Genomic DNA, 20,075 nt, shown 5'->3' with positions numbered 1-20,075 from the left:
AAAGCTGCTCAATTTCCCTCTTAGAGAAATGCAAATCAAAACACAGTATCATTTTCACCTTTCAGATTGAGAAAAAATGAAAACACTGTGAATGCTTGGCTTAAGCTGGAAAGACTTGTGGGGGTGGGTATATACCCCTTCATTTTCTGTGCAGGGAGTGCAAATTGGTGCAACCCATTGGGAAGACTTTTGGCATATCTATTAACATCTGAGTGTGTACATGATTTGTTCTGGTAAATCAGTTTCTAAGAATGTGTCCTGTAGAAATTCTTATATGGGTCCCTGAAAATGTGGATAAAATAAGGTTTAAGGTAAACTTTTATGTTCCAAGGGGGAAAATGGAACTAGTCCACCAACAAGGGCAAGCAGTATGGCAATTCCATATGGTGACAGTTTAGGTATCCATTTCCTGTTATTTCTGTAGGATAGGGTTCTCACACTTTAGTGAGCATCTGGATCGCCCAGAGAGCTTGTTCAGACAGAAGCCTGGTCCTTATCTCCAAAGCTTCTGTCTCTAGCAAATTTGAGCCTAAAAATTTGCATTAGCAATGCTGCCGATCCCAGGACCACACTCTGAAATCAGACAGGCAAATGAGAAAGCCGTTTAAAACTCTGAGCCCATCTAGATCTGGGATTAGTGTGGTTGGTGACAAATACTCAAACAGTAGTCTAGCAGGAGGATGGGCATGTCTTCCAATTTCCTCTTCACTGGCCAGGAGCCCCATATGATCATCACTCAGAATGGGCCAGGTAAAGAGGGGCTAGACTCCTCAGTAAATACAAAAGGCTGTGGTTCCTATAGAGTGGGGCTCAGGTGTGGGCCGAGGGAGAACGCAGCTTGTGGGTTGGCCCTCACCAGCAAGGTACAGGGCTGAGAGGAGGAGAGAAAGCCAGCGAGGGGACTTTGCCAGCTGTGTTTGTTGGTGTTTCTGCTCCTCCCTGGGAAGCTGGCATTCTAGTTTTGAGGACAACATCAGATGCCTGGGGACAAGAGGCGCAGGTGTTGCTAGGAACCAAACCTTGCAAATGAATTAACAGGTGTTGATTGCTGCTAGGCAGATGTACTTTATGTATGGGTACTGTTTTCTGCCTTATTTTCCTTTTAATCCTAGGTTGACACCATCACCTCTCACTCTCCCGCTAGAGAGTCTCTTGAGATCTCTCCTTGTGTGTCTTGTGACTTAATTTGGGACTTTTCCCTAGGCACATTGTCAGGTGCTGCCTTTCCCAGCCCAGCCGTGATGTTTGCGGTGTGAGAAGAAATATAAGAATGGAGGGAGTAAACACTTCTTTCTTTCCCCCCACTTGGAAGCATAATCCCCGTAATCACTGCTGCCTTTGCTAGACCCCACCCCCATCCTGATTTATGAATGATGGAGGGAAGGAAAAGAAACACAAATCATTGTTGCTGCTCACAAATCATTGTTGCTCCTCACCAACAATCTGGGCCTTGCTCCACTTCCGACCTCTGTTCCCTAGAGGAACCATTTTTCGAGTTTTACCACTTCTTTCGCTGACCTTTAAAATGACACGCCTTCTCCTGCTTGTTCTATGCATCACTTAGAATGGGCATCCTGGAGATCAGGAATTTCTTCTAGATGAATTTTTGCCTTGAAACTGGAGAGGAGAATTACAAATTTGAATGTAAATGACCCATTGATGAAGGTCAGAGCTATGAGACTGAGACCTTACACTTCCAACTGTTGGGGCTCACAGGATGTCTTCCAGCCATAAATTAAGTAGAAGGGGCAGAAAAGGTCTGATTAGGGGATTAAACGCTGATAACCCTGACCAATAGCCTCTTTGCTGTCCACGGTGCTGAATTTTACTCACCAATTGCCTCTAGAAGAACGGGAACAAGTTTACAGGAAGGAAAATGCAGCTAATTGTCCTGGAACCTAAGCCCTCATCAGGAAGATGCACATGATTAAATTAGGGTCCCGTCCACTGTAGTTATCTGAAGTCATTTGATTGGGTTTGGGACACCTGGCCAAGGAGAAAGAAAATCTAGTTAGACTTGTGCTTGACACTTTAGCTACATTGCTTAACCTTTAACATAACCAGCATGGGTTATTATCTTCATTTTCTACTGTAAAAATACAGGCATAGAAAAATTGCTCATAGAAAATTTGTTTTCAACTTTGGTGAAATTTATACAGTTTCACTCCATCACTCTTAAGTGACGGAGTCAGGGCTCAGACACAGAGGTCCTGGTTCCCACAGCTGGAACTGGTGACAGCAGACCCACGCATCCCAAGACTACTGCCAATGGCTCTTTGTTAGGCAGCTATTCAGAAACTGCTGACACTGTGTCAGGTCACCAGATTGCACTGTTTTCTCCCTGGGACATTTTAGATTTCAAATGTTTGAAATTCTGAAATGATTTCAAAAGCTTTAATTGTCTTAATAACCACAAATACCAGGCCCAGACAAATGAACGAGTTTCATTTGTATATGGGAAAGGAACATGAATATAAGCAAGGCATTTGAATTAAAAGGGACTATTTATTTTCGTTGACCTTTGATTCCCAACTCACTATCTCTCAACTCACTATCTCCCTTCCATCCCTGCTCTGGCCTCCTTCACCCCTTGTTGTGTTCTGTGATTCATCAGGGCCTGAGGCTCAGCAGCTGTAATTGGTTTGTAACTTCCTGGAATGCCAAAGCCAAGATGGAAATTTTACGTATCACTCCACCAATTCCATCCTGGCTTTAATAATGTGTTGGCAGAAGGGAAGGCAGATTTACAGCGGGAGAGAAATGTAATCAAATTTGGAGGTGAAATGCAATAAGTACAAATGCTAGTTTTCATTTGGAAGCTTCTTAGATAAATGTGATCTCACTCAGCTCCCAGCCAAATCCTTTGTGTCTTCCCTGGAAACAGTGGACAGCTCTGTAAAGCAATAATCCACAAAGGGAGAGTGTGTGTCTGGAGATCTTTAGCCTGGCTTCAGCAAGTGACCCTGGAGACTGGAGAGGCATGAAAGGTCAGTTAGGAAGACAAGGCTTGATTGGAAGCCTCTGATATGCTGGATACTGGGAGCAGGGGGCAGGGTTATGTACTCACTGGGCTCTGTACTAAGTGCTTTGAATTTTTTATTTATTTCAGGCTTTATGGCAACCTTATAAGGTAAGTAATGATTTTCTTCCCATTTTATAGAGAGATAAAGTGAGATTCAGGGAGATGATTCTCAGGAATAATGTGACATTTTGGGAATTTTACTTAAACTCTCTTCTAAAAACAGTAACAGTTAATGTTTCTTGTAATAATTAATGGTTAATGTTTCCTAAATACTAATTGATAGGTTGTTGGTGAAATCTTTCATAACTTCTCCATGGAAAATGTTATTGTCCTCTTTTGAGTTCCATTTTTCAGGTGAGAAAACTTTCTCAAGATTTATCTCCTTATAAAAGTCAATGAGACCCAGGTAAAAAGATGTTTTGCATCATTAGCTGTTGGGGAAATGCAAACTAATCCACAGTAAGCTATCATTACACATCTATTGGCATGGTTCAAATAAAAAATAATGACAGCACCAAATGCTGATGTGGATGTGGAGAACTGAGATGGTGCTTTCATTAGTGGTGGTGATGTAAAGTGATGCAGATACTCTCGAAAAGAGGGTGGCGGTTTCTTATGAAGTTAAACATGTACTTGTTATACAACCCAGTGTTTGCACTCTCGGGCATCTGTCCCAGAGAAATGCAATCTTATGTTCATACAAAAGCCTTTGCACAAATATTCATAGCAGCTTTATTCATAACAACCAATAACTGGAAGCAGTCCAAATGTCCTTCAACAGGCAAATGGTTAAACAAACCGTGGAACATCATACTATGAATTTCCAGTCAGCAATAAAAAGAAGCAAGGTATTGATACACACCACCACCTGGATGGAACACAAGGGATTGCACTGAGTGAAAAAGTCAATCTGAAAAGGTTACAGCCTATATGATTCTGTTTATACAACTTTCCTGAAATGACACAGCTATTGAAGTGGAGGATACATTAATAGGGGTCACATACTAGGAAACAGAGGAGGGAGGCAGGTACTTTCGGCTACACAAGAACAGCACAAGGGATCCTTGTGGCTGTGAATCTTGGTGATGGTCAGGCCTCTGTTCTCTTGTCTTCTCTCTTTTCTCCCCTTATAGCTCCTTCTCTCATAGATTTGCATACACATACTAAGTTTGGTGAGTTGTATCCATGTTGATTTTTTGTTTGTAATATTATGCTATATTTATTCAAGATTAAGTTCATCATTGGGGAAAATTGAGCAAAGCATTCTTCCTTCTCAATCTCAAGCATCATAACTGTATGTGAGAGCCAGGCACGGTAGATCATGCTGGTAATCCCAGTACCCTGCTAAGCTGAAGTAGGAAGATCACAAGTTTGATCCCAGTATGGTCACTTAGAGATTTAGCAAGGTCCTGTCTCAAAATTAGGAAAAGAATAAAAAGATTGAGAGGTTGGACTTCAAAGTTTAAAACTTCTCCTCTGTGCTACCATCTCCACCAGACAGAAAATTGTTAGGTTGTTTTTCTCTGTGAAGCGTCTTTCTTTTCTTCACGTGACTCTAGGGATGTCATCAGTAAAGGATACTTGGATCCAAGATGGTGAGCCCACACTCTCACCCCTACTCAGAAAGGGTATGTCAGTGCCATCCCCACAAGTCCAAGGGAAGTGTCCAGAAGGTCTGTGAGTGACAGCAGCCAGAGTCCTTTGAGGTGAAATAATACGACTATTAGGAAAGAGAGAGACTCGTCAGTTCTTAAAGGAAACAGAAATTACCGAGTGTTGTTTTTCCCACAATGTCAAGATACATTGCCTGAGAATAAACACAGAAAACCAGAAGTAGGATAGAAGGAAAAAAGCAGAATCATGATGGTAAATAAGGAATATTTCTCTATATCTGTGCCTAAATTTATATCATCTTCCTGCATTTGTATCTGAAGCACTCACTTCTGGATGTCTTAGATCTATGAAAAACTATATCCACTTTTCAGATGCTGACATTAGAGCATCATTACTATTATTTGAAACCCTAGGAGCCTCAACATACATCCACTTTGCTGCCTGTGTGTCTTGTAGCAAATTTTTCTACCTGTGTGAGCCCTGCTTTGCTCTAGGGTGATTAATGAGTCCGATCCCATAGGTACTGAGACTTGGCCAATTCCCCATATATTTGAGTATTCTAATCTAGGTTTCTTTCCTGGTGTCCTGAGCTCTGTCTAGAGAGAGGGAAAGCTCAGCTGTGTCCTAAAGTGGGAGCAGCTACTCTGGGCTGAGAAATATCAAACTCCCATTGGTAGACACATTTTTCTTGGGAATATGTCTTGGAGACCACTTCCTACTCCAGTTGGCAGCCCATCTCCAAAATAATGTAAATCAGCATTTTGGGACTACAGGTTGTCACTAAGGTCCCAATAATGGTCATGGAACAAGTCACCAAGTGACAGTGTCCTCACTTGACCCCCCCACCAGTGAACACTCGCTGAGGGATCCTGGTATCCTCTATTCCTATACTGGGCCAGAACCTTGAATGGGAGTGGCTGCACTTCACTGAGATCCTCACAGAGTGTTTAGGGTTGTTGCTAATTCTGAAAGATGCCCTGCAGGCTGAGGGAGTGGAAAGTACAAGGTCTGGTGAGCGCCAGCAAGTACACTTAGGAGGATCCTACTGAACCTGTGCAGTGTCTCTCCTTTCCCTCTGAGTGATCTTCCCAAGGAGGACAACCTTCAGACCCCTCCCTGAATGAGCTCGTGAGGCCACATTTAGATAAAGACTGTGTTGGGGGACCCGTGTCAGGTTAGGAGGTACCCTTTTCCCATCTTATCCCACTTTCTCACTTCATCCCTTCCTCCATCCTGCCCCCCACCCCTCCCTCTCTTTCCCATCCGCCTCTCTAACCCGTGCTACCCGCACCCTCTTCAGTTTATACCTGCTCCACTCATTCCCTCTCCATTTCATCCCCCTCTTCCCATTTCATTCCAGCCCTTCCTACTTTTCTGCAGTCTCCATTTTCTCCTGTTCACTCTGGAATCTGGGATCCAGGGAGAAGCCTGGCTGCCTAAACCACTGCTTGCATGAATGGCCAAAGAGTGGCTCCTATAACCTCAAATGCAGACAGAGTGCTTACTTTTGCTAGACACTGTCCCAAGCTTTTATTCTCTGGAACAATTTAATTAGGTTGATATGAATGTTCTCTTCGTTTTTCAGGTGAGAAAACCAAGGCACAAAATGCTAAATAGATTTTTCAAAGTCAAATAGCTACCTAGTGTGGAATAGCTGGGTGCACTTTTATCCATGCTCACTAGTAATAGTAGAGGTCTCAGTGAGGGAGTGGTTAAAGCTATGTTTATTGTCTACTTGCCAAAGTAGTTGTGATGATTAAACATTTATAAGACAAATAGAACATGAACCCATAAGTCAGGAAACAACTCCCCGGCCACTCTCTGTGCTTAGGTGGGACTGATCTCTCTCTTGAATTCACAAATGGCCTCAGCACAGGTCTGACTAGTCAGAATCCATGTGTTCCTGTTTTTTTTTTTTTTGGTCTTTTTCATTTTTATCGGTACCAGGGATCGAACTCACAACCGCCTGCTTGCAAATTCATGTGTTCCTGAACCATAGAGATTAATACAGTGATGAGCACTCAACAAAAACCAGATCAATGAGATCTGATTCTTGATGGCCACAGCAGTTGGAGAGCCAGTACTACATGTTACCTGGCCAGGCCTGGGTCATGCATATGCTCAGTCCTGAACCAGTCCCTGTGGAGAAAGGGAAGAGATACAGTAATAGGCACATCACAGAGTTCTGGGCCCATGGTGAGCACCACTTAGTGTACCTGAGCTGAAAGTGAAGGCAGAGTGGGGCCCCAAAGAAGGACTGTAATGTTTCTTTCCAGAGGAAGAGAGAGTGAATGCTGACAGGATGCTACTCCCAAGGTCCTGTGCCTGCTGTCTCCTACCCCATGAATGCTGCAGTGAGTTCTCTTTACCAGCCCAGTCTTGCTCTATGACAGACCAAGCCAGAGTGGAAGAAGCAAGCCCTAGCATGAAGCTCACTTGTGGAGTGACACCTTTTGAAAGGCTGACCTTCAGATCCCAGAATATGGGAGCACTCTGCCACTGAGATTTCCTGCCTGATCGAGGGGCTCTTGACCCAAGTTCTGAGCCCTCTGTCTGTCTGTCTTTGTCTCTGTGTCTCTTTCTGTGTCTTTGTCTATCTCCCTGTCTCTGTTTCTCTGTCTCTCTGTCCCCAAACCTCGTTATAGGACAAAGCTTCTAGTCCACCTCTCATCCCACATTCCCGGTACAGGTATTGGTAGGGCTCCCTGTTGGTGCTCCACAGGTACATTTTCTTTGACTCACAGTTCTTAGAAAGTGAAACTCATTGACAGGATTAAACAGTGATATTTCATTTCAAAATGCAGACTTGCAGACTGTCTTCAAAGCCTTGGAGGAACTTGAGTGGAAATGAGCTGAGCAGCAGCTGCTGCCACTAAAAGAACGTGTGTTATTCAGCTCCCCAGTGAGCCTACCCTTTTCTAGTTACTGCCAAGGCCTGACTGGGCTCAGTGGGCACTGGGTTAGACCTCCTGCTCTGTAGGCCCGTGTCTGCCTCCATCCCCAGGCCTCTCTAGGAAGCTGAGGTTGTTCAATCAGGTGTCTCTCAGGCTTTGTCCGAACCAAGATCACGGCCACAATGAGGAACATTTTGCTGTACTGCACTGGGTGGCCTTGGGCAGACCACCATAGCTCTGGGACCTAGGTTCCAGTGGGTAGAGGAAAGGAGATAATAGATATGAATGTCTTAGAAGTGAAAGTGCTCGAATAGGGAGAGGGGACTTGGCTAGCACCTCATTTTTAGTATACTGGATGTGCTAAGCTCATGGGGAAATTTCCAAGGTATTCAAGACCCATCTTATTGGTGATAAACTGAGGGAGTTTGCTCTTTTTAAGTATGTTCTTACTTTCTCTGAGCTTTTATCCAGGGTGATGGTTTTGCCTGAAATTTATAAACCATAGAAGAATCTTCTCCAGGGGCAACATGAGGTGATTTTTTCCATTTCAGTCTCTTCCTATACAGCATTATAAGTACCCACACGGAGTGACTGGGCAACATGAGAAGGTGCTGAGAGACAAAAAGAGCAATTGCAATCTGCTTTGTCCCGGGGTTGGGGAGTTCCCAACTTCTCATTCTGAACTGTTCATCATTTTAGGATTTTTAACAGCTGCTCGTAATTTTTGAAGGATGTGGGTTTTTTACTAAGCATGTGGTGCGTAAGTCCCTCTACTATGGCCTCAGGTCCAGATGGAGATCAACAGGAAATCAAGGAGCCAGGCATTCTTCACTGCAGGGTCCGGGTTCCAGGTATCACCCTGGGCCTACTCAGCCTGGGAATCTGCATTTTTTCCCAGCCATCCTCTGACCTGGTAAGCCACATCCACATGAAAGATTAGATTCACTAATTAGGACCTAAGTTTTATAATAAAAGTTAAAAATACATAGGCAATGGAAGCTGAGGTTTTTGCTAGGTGACTGTCACTGACAAAACTCAGCAGCCCAGAAAGTTGCAGTGTTTAAGGCTGGGATATAAGGCTGTAAGCATTGAAAGATTAGTGTTCCCCAGAACTGCCAATATTAATTCAAAACAAAAACAATACTAACACATAAAACATAATATTGAAATGACTTCCTTTCCAAGATGCATATTGGGAAATGTTGAATATGTTCATTGAAACAGAAATGGTCTTATTTTGGAAAGAAATCACTACTTAACTGGTGTCCCATGATGATGTTTGTTTTGCTTCCTGAGTAATATGAGTGTGGTGTGATTCATTCATGCAACTAATATTTATTGAGCTCAGCACAGCCATTAATAAAAAGACAAACATCTTTACCCCTGTGGAGCTTACTTTCTAGGAATGTGGAGACAAGCAATAAGCAAAGTAAATATGTAAACAATATGGCATGATATGGGGTGCTAAGTGCCCTGGAGAAAAAGACAGCAGAAAAAGCAAATAGCAGAATCGGGGTGTCAAATCTGATTTGTCCCCACTTCTAGGTGGCTGTCACCCAAACTTTACCAACAGTTCCCACATTTTCCTTGGGGGGTCAGATCAGATCTGTTCAGTGAACATCAGTTAAGAATCAGTGTTGTGACAAGACCTGACACCTGAAGCTTAGAAACTGGTCAGCCAACTTGACATATAACATTAGAATTTACTGAGTAGCAGAGATTCAAAAGGAACATCTTACTCAGCCTCAGATTAGTGGGGTGACTAGGGGATACTCCTTTGACATTCTCTCCTCCCACTTTCCCCACCTTGCTCAGTACACTTCAGATGCATTGGCTTTTTTTCTAGGCTCAAAATATATCAAGTCTCTTCTGACTTCAGAGCTTTTGCTGTCCCCTTGCAACCCATTGGGAGTTCACACCATGCAGGCTCAGACAAATGTCCTCCCCTATAGTAGACCTTCCCTGCTTGTCCTGTAGCCTGTGCTCCATCACTGTGTGTCACTTCCTTTGTTACCTTCCAAGCACGCTCTGAAATCCTAGGCACCAGTGTTTTTATATTTTTCCTTACCTCCTCTCACAGAGCTGGGACTTAGTTTCTCTCTTTTGACCCATACTCTGACCAGCTTTCCTCCTGCCTAAGCCCCTCTGGCTGCTGAGGAGTCCTGTTCATTACATACTTGGTTGGCCATGGAAGACTGTTGTCCTCTGTCCTGTAAGACTTGGGGCAATGCAGTTATTAATATCATGGAACTGGAGATCCAGGCAGACTTGCTTGGATCTCTGCCTCTGCTACTCTCAAAACTGTATGCCTTGGGAAAATTGATTAACTTTTCTGAACCACAGCCTCAGTTTCCCCATCTGAGCAGCCAGCTCATTCAATAGATGTCAGCTTTTGTTAGTTCTCCAGCAACGGTTACCAGATGCTTCTAGCTGGAAGGGTTGCTTGAACTGCTACATACCTGAGATGAGAGCCCTGGCCTGGCTAGATCCCTCAAGGACCCCCTGAAGAGGGACTTATAAAAATAAAAGTCCAGACTCAGTGATTGTGCCCCTGAGGGCCAGGAGTTAATGATCCGGGGTCTGTTAATGAGCTTCCTCCTCTGCTCTCTCCTCGCAGGTGGTATGGCAGCCTTCCAGGCCCAGCGGCTTCTCCCTGCACCTGCCCTACTCCACATCCAGTTTCTTTGCAGTGCCCTAAAAAGCTAACCAAGCTGAAATTGCTCACTCCAAAGCTCTAAAACTCCTGCACCATTACTCAGTGTTCTCTGAGGTCCTGACCTCACCTCTGCCTCCCAACCCTTCCCATCTGTTGGGAGCCACAGAAGCACTTAGCTACGGTAGCTGCTGAGACTGTGATCTCAATGCTGAATGCTGGCCTTGCTCAGGTGGGGGATGGAATGAGGCTGCCCTAGAAGGCTTGATTGACTGGAAATTCCTAAAGTGAGCATCCATGCCTCCATTCTTCCTGGGTGCTTCCTGAGCTGGGCCTTTATGTTACATTAAGACAAGATAAATGTCACCAGTGAGCACCCCTAGAAAGACACAAGCCATAGACTGGGATCAAGTTTCTTGGGTTTAACTGCTAGTTTCACCATTTAATAACTGTGCAATTGTAGATCTCAGTCCAGAATAATGACTGAACACACTCTGCACATGCTCCTTCACTGATCTACAGCCCCAGACCCCTGTGTTGGCTTCTATTTTACATACTGTGTGCTTCTTGCTGGCTGGGTATTGTTCATAAACCTTGTATATAATAATAATTCATTAGCTATTTTAGTTTCAATAATTTATTGAAGTCCAAAAAAATTAATTTCTTGATTAATTCATTTAAACAAAGACGAACATATTAGTGGCTACCTTTTTGGGGGTGGTAAGGGCTGTGCCTCAGCTAAAACTGGATACAAAGGCTCACAGGCTTTATACACATGTATGAGCTGCACAAGGGCAAGACTACAGTGGTAAGGCCTTTTTAAAGGTTCATCTACAGGATCAAGGAAGGAAGAAGCATGTCCCTAGTTCAGCCCTGTGGACTGGGGAGGTATGTGTGTGAGGGCAGATGTACATTTCTCCAATTCTTAGTAACTTTGGCTTCAGTTCTGTACCTTGTTTCTGTTGCTTTTGGGACTCACACTGTATCCTTTGGTTCTTGCCAGATTTTAGCAGCAACCATGGTAGGCTTCCCTCATGCATGTGGACAGCACCCCACATCTGCTCTGCTTTTTTGCCTCAGTGAGAGCTCATGCACCCCTTGGGTAGGTAAGGAGAGAGAATACTTAAAGGATCCCTGTCAAACAATGGAATGTGAGAGTCAGTGATAAGTTTTAGATTCCTGTCCTTCAGAAAGACACAGAGTGTATCAGCAGTAGGATTGGGTCGTGTGCTCACAGTGGTAATCAGGGCATGCTATGGTTTGAATGTGTTACCCAAAAGCTTATGTACTTGAAACTTAATCCCCAAAGTCATATAATGCTATTTGGAGGTAGTGTTTTGGGGAAGTAATAAAAATTAGATGAGCTCATGAAGGTAAGACCCCCACAAAAACATTATAGAAAGAAGAAAGAGAAAGAGGGGAGGAAGAAGAAAAAGATTATGAGGAAGAGGAAAAAGGGGGAGGAGGAGGAGGAGGGGGGGGGAGGAGGGGGAGGGGGAGGAGAGCGATCCAAGCTAGTATGATTGCCCTGTTTCACCATATGATGCTCTCTGCCATGTTATAATGCAGCAGGAAGAATCTCACAGAGGCTGAAATTGATGCCAACAGGACATTGCTGAACTTACCAGCCTTAAGAATCATAAACTAAACAAACCTATTTTTCATAAGTTATATGATGTCAGGCATTTTGTTATAGCAACAGAACGTGGACTAAGATCAATAACACGCAAGGTGCTGCCTTTTTTTTTTTCCTTCTATTTTTACTTCCCCTACTTTTTCACTCTTACCTCTTGGGGTTACTTTTCACAGCAACTTTGGGGAAAAAAAAGAAATTCTCACCTCTGGATCTTCTTTGTTAGTTTCTGTCGCCTCTCTTCTCCTTCTTTTGGGGTTGAAGGTGGCTTGGTGGTGGTGGTGCCAACGGAGGTGAGAACTGCAAGGTAAAAGGAATCTGGGGCTGTGAGTGACACTGTGGAGCAAACTGCCTTCCTGCCTCAGACCGCCATCTTTTTTGGGAATGTTACAAGAGAGAAATAAAGTTTGATTCTGCTCAAACTACTTTGTATTTGAATGACTCTGTTTCAGCAACTTCCTGCGTTCTAACTAACACAGTCAATAAGAAGGAATCTGAGCAAGCAAATTGTGGGTCTAAATACTGATGTGACCTCATTTGTGCCCTGAGGCTAGTGAAGCCCAGGGACATTTAGTTTACATAACTTCACTGTGGTGTGCTGAGCACTGCAAACTGCTTGGGAATTAGGAAAGCTCATGGGACCCTATTGCGACTCAGACTTGTCATAGATCTCAGCAGCTATCATCTTGGTTTGTGTCCCCTGCTTTGTAATGCTGTCTGTCTCTATCTCCTGTCTTCCAATGCTTCCCCTCCCAGGCTGATTGCACATTGGTGCTCAGGCTGTGTTGGGTGGAGCAAGCTTAAAAAGAAACAGTTGACCAGCTTCAGGGGCCTGGACTCATGACAAACAGGAAGCAATCCTAGAACAAGCATATCCTAGCTTATGGGATCTCATCTTTGCTCCCCAGGTGTGGACAATTTTTCAATTCATGGTCATTGTGTATCCTCTTCATCCAACAGAGCTAGGTGGTGCTAATTTATGCTATTAGTTTAAATGCTATAGGAAACTTAGCTTAGAGTAGCATCTATTTATTATTTCACAGTTCTATAGATAAGAATTTGGGGTGGGCACAGGCAGATTCTTTACTTAGGTAGGCTCTCATCTGGAAGCCTTGGGAGGAGAATTCATTTCCAAGCTCATTCTTGTTGCTGGGAAAACTTAGTTGCTTGTGCATATGGAACTGAAAAAGTCCTAGGAAAGTGGAGATGAGATGATTACCCTACCCCAAATAAAAATCCAAAGGAAAACAGGATTCTCTTGAAGCTCATACAACGAAAAAGAGTTGTTTCTTCTGCTAAACTGGAGTGTTTCCTTTCAACTGCTATGGGAGACTGGAAAGCTCTCATGTTCTTCTCTCTACATTGACCTTAAAGGACAAATTTTACGGATGTCAGTAGCATCTATCAGTCTAAGTTGTCTGAGGATAATTGTTTTTGTTACCTCTGGGTTGCTTTTTATTCTTTTTCTGTTAGAGCTTTTCATATATGATGCAAATTGCACCTAAGGTTACATTAATTCTTACTGAGCACACAGAGAAAATAATTATACCTTTTGTCATTTGACTTCCCTTTAGTTGGCTACTGTTTCATTCTATGTGTTTGTAAGTTAAGGGGTTGATAAACCACAGCCAGTGGGGTGCATCCAAGTTTGCTGTCCCTTTTGTAAATACAAAAATTTATTGGAACACAGTTGTGCTCATTAAATTATGAATTGTTTTTGATACAAGGTCTCTATATAGTTCAGGCTGGCTTTGAGTTCACTTTGTAGCCTAGGCTGGTCTGCAACTTGCAACGACCCTCTTGCCTCAGCCTCTCGAGTTTTGGGATTACAAGCATGAGCTACCACACCTGGCTTAATTTATGCATTGTTGATGGATGCTTCTGTATTTTAGTGGCAGCGTTGAGTAGTCCCAAGAGAGACTCTATGGCTTGTTAAGCCTGGAGTGTTGACTATCTAGGTCTTTCCAGAGAAAGTTTGCCACATTCTATATTATATTGAAACCCTTTTTAAAAATAGTTTCAAATTATATATATATATATATATATATATATGTATATATATATTTCCTATTTCAGAAATGTATAGCTTCAAAATTTAGATATACATATATTTTCTGTTTACAAAAGTAATGTGTGCAGATAATAGGAATGGTAACATCACAGGAATCCATAATGACCATTTGCATCCCCTTTTAACTCAATTCCTATTGGTGGTCTCAGTTAACAACTAGTGTAGATTTCTCCAAATTCCTTTTAGAGCAGCAACTAATCTGCATATATCATTAAAATAATATCACAAAAGAACTAAATCTGTAGGTGAGCAAATTTCCTGGGTAAGCATTCTTAAATTCTCCATTAGCAGCATTTTTTGGACACATTCACAGACATTCTCACTCCTTGTCTCCAATATCTTTCTTTATGGATCTGTTTTAATGAAAACTCTTTTCTAAATAATCTTCACAATAGCGATATCTTTGCCAGTTCTAATTATTTCTGGTACCTCTCATTATAATGATTGTTTTCTTTTAAAATCAGTACAAATTACTGTTACTTTAAAATATGGCTTAGGATCAGTGAGGATGGCAGATACCTGGAGACTGTCACCTTGCTTCCAAACGGTCATGCCTAGTCAGGACTATGAAATTGCTGATTACCCACTTGCTTCTAGAAGACTAGCAGGACCTATATCCTCATGCATTACCTGATAGCATCACTCACTTCCAGAAGTTCACACTTTCTAGGACTGGTCACTACCCAGAATTTCAGATCCACAGAGAGCCTTGTATATCTCACATTACCCTGTTTGCTTTGTTTCCCCACTGTTTGCTCCCCAAACACTGGAATCCCTTTGTGTAACCAGCAAATGTCCTTATCCTCTTACCACCTCACCCCCTTTTTTTGGTACCAGGAATCAAGCTCAGGACCTTGTGCTGGCCATGCAGGCCCTTGTAACATCCCTACATTCTCAATGTCTCCTCCAAGCATAGCCTTCTAATTTCTTCCCCTAGCATAAACCTAGAGGTCTCCTAGCCTCCTGCAGCCTTCTCAATGGTAGGATGTTTTCCCTCTCACCTCATGTGCTTAGCATTCCCCTTTGTAGAATTCAAATTGCAAAATTCCCCACCTCTTTTTGCTTAAAGCAATCCCATTCAGGTGAAGTCCTCAGATCATCTCACTTCAGACCAACTGTATTTCGGGTGCTTAATAAACAGCCACATGTGGTCAATGACCACCATTCTGGATAGAATAGCTCTCATGTCAGCTCCCCAAATGGGTCATCTACCAACCCCACCATCACTAAGCACTCCATTGCTTATCTGTCCTCTCTGTCTTCCCACTTTGCTCATCATTTTTGGTGATTTCAATATCCATGAAGATAACTCATTTAGCCTTTTGACTTCTACATTCCTTGACCTCCAGATTTTCCTTGACTCATTCATGATTTTCTACTGCAATCTCCTTTAGCCACACCTTGGACCTAATCATCAGAGGCAACTGCACAACCTCTGGAGTCTGGAGTTCAAATTTTCCTGTTTCTGGATAAATACTTTTACTCCAGTTTTCCTATGTTAGTGAGATCTTCAGGTCGATCTCACAACATAGGAACATAATACAAGTCACATATATGGCTTATAACTTTCTAGTAGCCACATTAAGAAGTGTAAAATTAACACTGAAAGTGAAATTTAGCAATATTTTTAAACTTAATACTGTTATCAACATGTGACCAATGTGTATTCATTGATGAGATATTGTATGTTTGTTTTTGATACTATGTTTGAAACCCATGTGTATTTTATATCTACCACATCTCAGTTCAGACTAGATACATGCTCTTTCACTGCCACACATTGCTAGTGGCTACCATATTGGATAGAACTGCTCTAGACTATTAAATTTTCATCCAACATTTTCAATGCTCTTCAGTTTTTCTGATCTGATGAAGATTCCATTTCTCATTACTACGATCAATCACACCATTCCAAATGTTCTTCCACCATTTCTTCACTTAGGGAAAAATCTCACCTCATTCCTAGCTGGACCAAACCATGTGTCTATCCCCATGCAATTGAATAGTACAGGAGCAAATCACACACCTGGGCTGCTTTGCTGCACTTTAAGTTCATGGCTACAAATTTCAAATGGACATATAATGCTCCCTGGAAACCTTATCACATTTTCCTAGTTGAATTTTCTTTCTTACTCTCAAAGAGCATTATTTCATGTTTTCATCTCTTTTCAAACCTCCCTAGCCTCTCCTTCTCCTAACTGCTGCCTCTCAGCACATGCCCTTGTTTATTATTCATTAACAGACATCACACATTTAATATGTCCATAATGTAGCTTCCTGCCTTTTCAATGCAGGTAATGGTGCCATTACCAAGGTAAGGTCTGAGTCCACATTCTTTCCTCGCTTCTCACTTACCAGCAAGCCCTGTCATCCAAAACAAATCTAAAATCTCTCCACTTCTCTCTGTGTTTATAGCTACAAGTCAGGGTGGCACCACTGTCTTCTCTTGCCTGGACTGCAGCGATGACTAGCTGGTCTTCTTTGTTTTCATGCTGACACCTCGAAATCCATTTTCTATTGAGCAGCCAGGGTGGTCTTTAAAAAACATAAATCTGATTGTGTCATTCCTTTTCTTGCAACTACTCGTTTCCATGACTACAAAAGGTCCTACGCTATCTGACCCTTGCTTACTTTTCCAGTGTAATCTTTCCTGGCTCTTTTCCCCACTCACTGTACTTGGGTCATACAGGCTTATTTCTTGTCTCTTTAGCATATCCAGCTCTTTCTTGCCTTCTGGATTTTCCAGCGCTATTTCTCTTCTGTAGAGATCTTACCCTGGTGTTTCTCACCATTGGTTCCTTTCCTCCTTTTCATTGTTAGAGATGTCTTCCCTTAAAAATCCTATGCAACATCTACTTCTCTCTTCCTCAGCAGTTACTCATTTCTCTCCCCTCTCTGCCACTTCTTTCATGGCATTTCTTAGAGGAAACTACCATACTTGGTTTATGTCCTGTTTGTTTCTTTAGTTTGCCCAAGAAATAAGCCCCATGAGAGTAAGGACTTTGTCTTGTTGCTCCACTGCATTCACTCAGGCTGGAGTAGTACCAGATATTCAATGAATATTCATTGAATGAATGAATGGGTGGATGAATTAAGGAACTGGATGCACCAGTATTTCAAAACTCCATCACTACTGTGAAATGCACAGACTCACATGATCAAACTCAACTTCCCCAGCTAAGTTCACTAACCTCAGAGTTGGGTCAGTGAGGTTGGCAAAGCACTGGCTCTCTCTTCTCCTTGGTTGAGATCATGTCTATAAATACTTCTGGGTACTTAAGCTTTTAAATGTGGCAAAATGGCAAGTCTGAGCAGATTTCTGGTCTGACAAGTTTTGGTCAACAGAATATATTAGTCTAGGGAGGCAGAAGGGGGTTACTTTAATTGGAGACCTCAAGGGATGTTCACCATGTGAATTGTATAAACACGCTATGACCTAGTGGTAGTTCTGGAAACTCTTCATATAGTCACTTAAAAAAATCATGCTGGGGAACTTTCAAGAAGATGGAGTGGTGAGGAGTAGAGAAACAATCTCTCTGGGCTTTGGCGTCTAGATACTGGTGGAAGAGAAGAAGGAAGTGGGCCACTGGGACCCAGCAAGGATCTAAAGCAAGAACTAAAGCCCATGGGAAGTGTAAGGGAACACTATAGTATCTCTGTAGCTTTTCTGTAACACTAAAATTATTGCTCTTTGCTTATAATTTGATCTTTTTATGTAATAGAAATCATGTGATATTTAAGCTTGTGGTCTGATTTATTTCACTGAACATGACCCCCAGGTACATCTATTTTCCTGAAAACAACTAAAGTTTTTTTCTTTATGTGACAGAGTATACTCTACTGTGTGTGGATATTGCTTTTTCTTTATCTTTTCATCCTTGATGTACATATAGGCTGCTTTAAGGATACAGCTGTTATCAATTGTGCTGCTATAGACAGGTATGTGTGTATCACTGTAATACGGCATGCATGATCACTCTTTAGGGAAAATACCTACAAGAGGAATAGCTGGGTGGAAGGGAATTATTAGTTTCATCTTTTTGAGGAATCTCTGTATTGATTTCTATAGTAGTTGTACTAGTTTTCTTTCCTACCAAGAGTCTAGAAGGGTCCCCCCCCCCCCCGCCTCCATTTGTTATTTAATTTCTTGATGATGGGCACTCTGTCTAGGGTAAGATGAAATCTCAGTATTGTTTTAATTTACATTTCCCTACTTGTCTGTGATGTTGAGCATTTCCTTATGTACTTACTGGCTATTTTAGAGAAAAATAAAAGACAGAAATAGGGAGATATATCTTTCTCAAATGGGAAGGGAATCGAGATGGAGGGAGGGAAAAGGAAATGGATAAAGGGGATGAAAATAGGAATTAAGATGTGTTATGTACTGGGTGCATGCCTCAGAACTCAGGAAGCTGAAGCAGAGGGATCGCTGCAAGTTCAAGACCAGCCTGAGCTATGAAGTGAGTTCAAAGCCAGCCTGAACTGCATAGTGAAACCCTATCTCAAAAAGATAAAAAAAAGAGTGCTATATACATGTACTAATCCCACACAAAGAATGTAAATTTTATGTACAACAACCATATACTAATAAAAATAAAAACTAAAATGGTACCAAATTAAAAAGATAAAAATACTGCAAAATAAAATTTATTTAAAAAGCTAACAGCAGAATCTCATTTATTTTTAAGAATTTGTACGTTTATTAGAAAGATTTTTCTATTATCTTTTTAAAAATTTTAATTGCAGGAAATATACCTATTATGGTTTAAACTAAAATATCCCCTAAAAGTCTCATGTGTTCAGTGACTAGATCATGGAGTGCTGGACTTTTCGGTGGATTCATCTATTGGTGAGTTCAGCAGCTGAATGTGCTGTTAGGAGGTGGGTCTTGGATGCATCACTGGGGGTGTGATCTGAAAAGGTGTATTCTTGTCCGCAGTTCAGTGGTTTAAGCAACTTTCCTCTGCCATGAATCTTCACCATGATGTTTCTGCCTTGAAGCCAACCAACCATAGCTTACTCCAAAAATAAACATCTGAAAACTGTGAGCCCAAAATAAACTTCTCCTTGTTTACATTATGGGTGTTGGGTATTTTATTCTCACCAATAGGAAAGTGACAAATACAATACATAACAAGTTTTATTGCTGTTGGGATCCAATTCAGTGGCATTAAACATGTTCATGCTGCCGTGTATCCATCACCACCATCCATCCACAGAACCCATTAATTTTCTCAAACTAAAATTCTGTAGCTATTAAATAATAGCTCTCCATTTCCTGTTAGGTTTAGGGGATCACTATTCTACTTTGTGTCTCTGTGAGTTTGATTACTCAAAATGCCTCATTTAAGAGCAACTATACAGTATTTGTCACTGGCTTCTTAAACTCAGCATGAAGGTTGTCAAGGTTTATTCATGTTGTAACATATGTCAGAATTTCCTTCCTTTTAAAGCTTGAATAATATTCTACTGTGTGTATAGACCACATTTTGCTTATCCATTCATCTGCCACTAGATATTTGGGTTTCTTCCTTTTGTGTGTTGAAAATAATATTTCCACTTTTGAACTCTGCTTTCCTTCTGTCAGTTCTTCTCATAGGCAGAACAACCAATCATTCTAATCTTCCTGAGTCCCAATTTGTGTCTATTGGCCGAAATAATTATTAATAGCATCCCCTCTTACTCTCAAAAGTATTCTAATTTGGATGCTAAATCATATGGCCTCCCAATCTCCCTATGCAGACCTCAGTCACTCCAATGTTACATTTTCCCAGTGAGAAGACCAAGAGACAGAAGATGCTTTACTTTCTCAACAGTTTTCACAAAGGTCCCTGTGTTGAGTCTGATAGACTCTAATTGACCAGGTGGCTAACCCTAAAGCAGTGGTCTGGATTGCTGCATATCATGTTTTTGTTGGGTATGAAGGGTCACATTCCCACCTCTAGCGTTAGGACTGAAGTCACTTCCACCCAAAACATGAAAGAGAAAGGATTTCCTTTCCACATAAAATTGGAAGTGGAATGGATGCCAGGTACACAAAAGTCACAGATGTTAACCAGATGGGGAGAGATGAGGTCTTCAAGTGATTTACTTTCCAAATCTCCAGAATGTAGAGTTGTGCTCTTAATGTATAGCCTGCTCTTCTTCGTGTCACAGTCTGTCAAGAATCATACATATTTGCAAATGAT

General features: G+C 41.9%; 1 long non-coding RNA gene across 1 annotated transcript in view; it reads right to left on the bottom strand.

The window, feature by feature from the left end:
* Positions 1-3,738: 3,738 nt before the first annotated feature.
* LOC134470808 (uncharacterized) overlaps positions 3,739-20,075 on the bottom strand; it is a 32,401-nt gene continuing 16,064 nt past the window's right edge. Inside the window, exons 3-4 of the long non-coding RNA XR_010039971.1 lie at positions 12,023-12,116; positions 3,739-4,742 (exon numbers count right to left, since the gene is read on the bottom strand). This is a non-coding gene — a long non-coding RNA (uncharacterized LOC134470808). The remainder of the gene's footprint in view (positions 4,743-12,022; positions 12,117-20,075) is intronic.

Source organism: Cavia porcellus, unplaced genomic scaffold (assembly GCF_034190915.1).
Source record: "Cavia porcellus strain 051 isolate PalLab524CR breed Dunkin Hartley unplaced genomic scaffold, mCavPor4.1 scaffold_16, whole genome shotgun sequence".
NCBI classification, from domain to species: domain Eukaryota; kingdom Metazoa; phylum Chordata; class Mammalia; order Rodentia; family Caviidae; genus Cavia; species Cavia porcellus.
The sequence above is the reverse complement of the archived record's forward strand: the minus strand, read 5'-3'. Positions and strand labels throughout refer to the sequence as shown.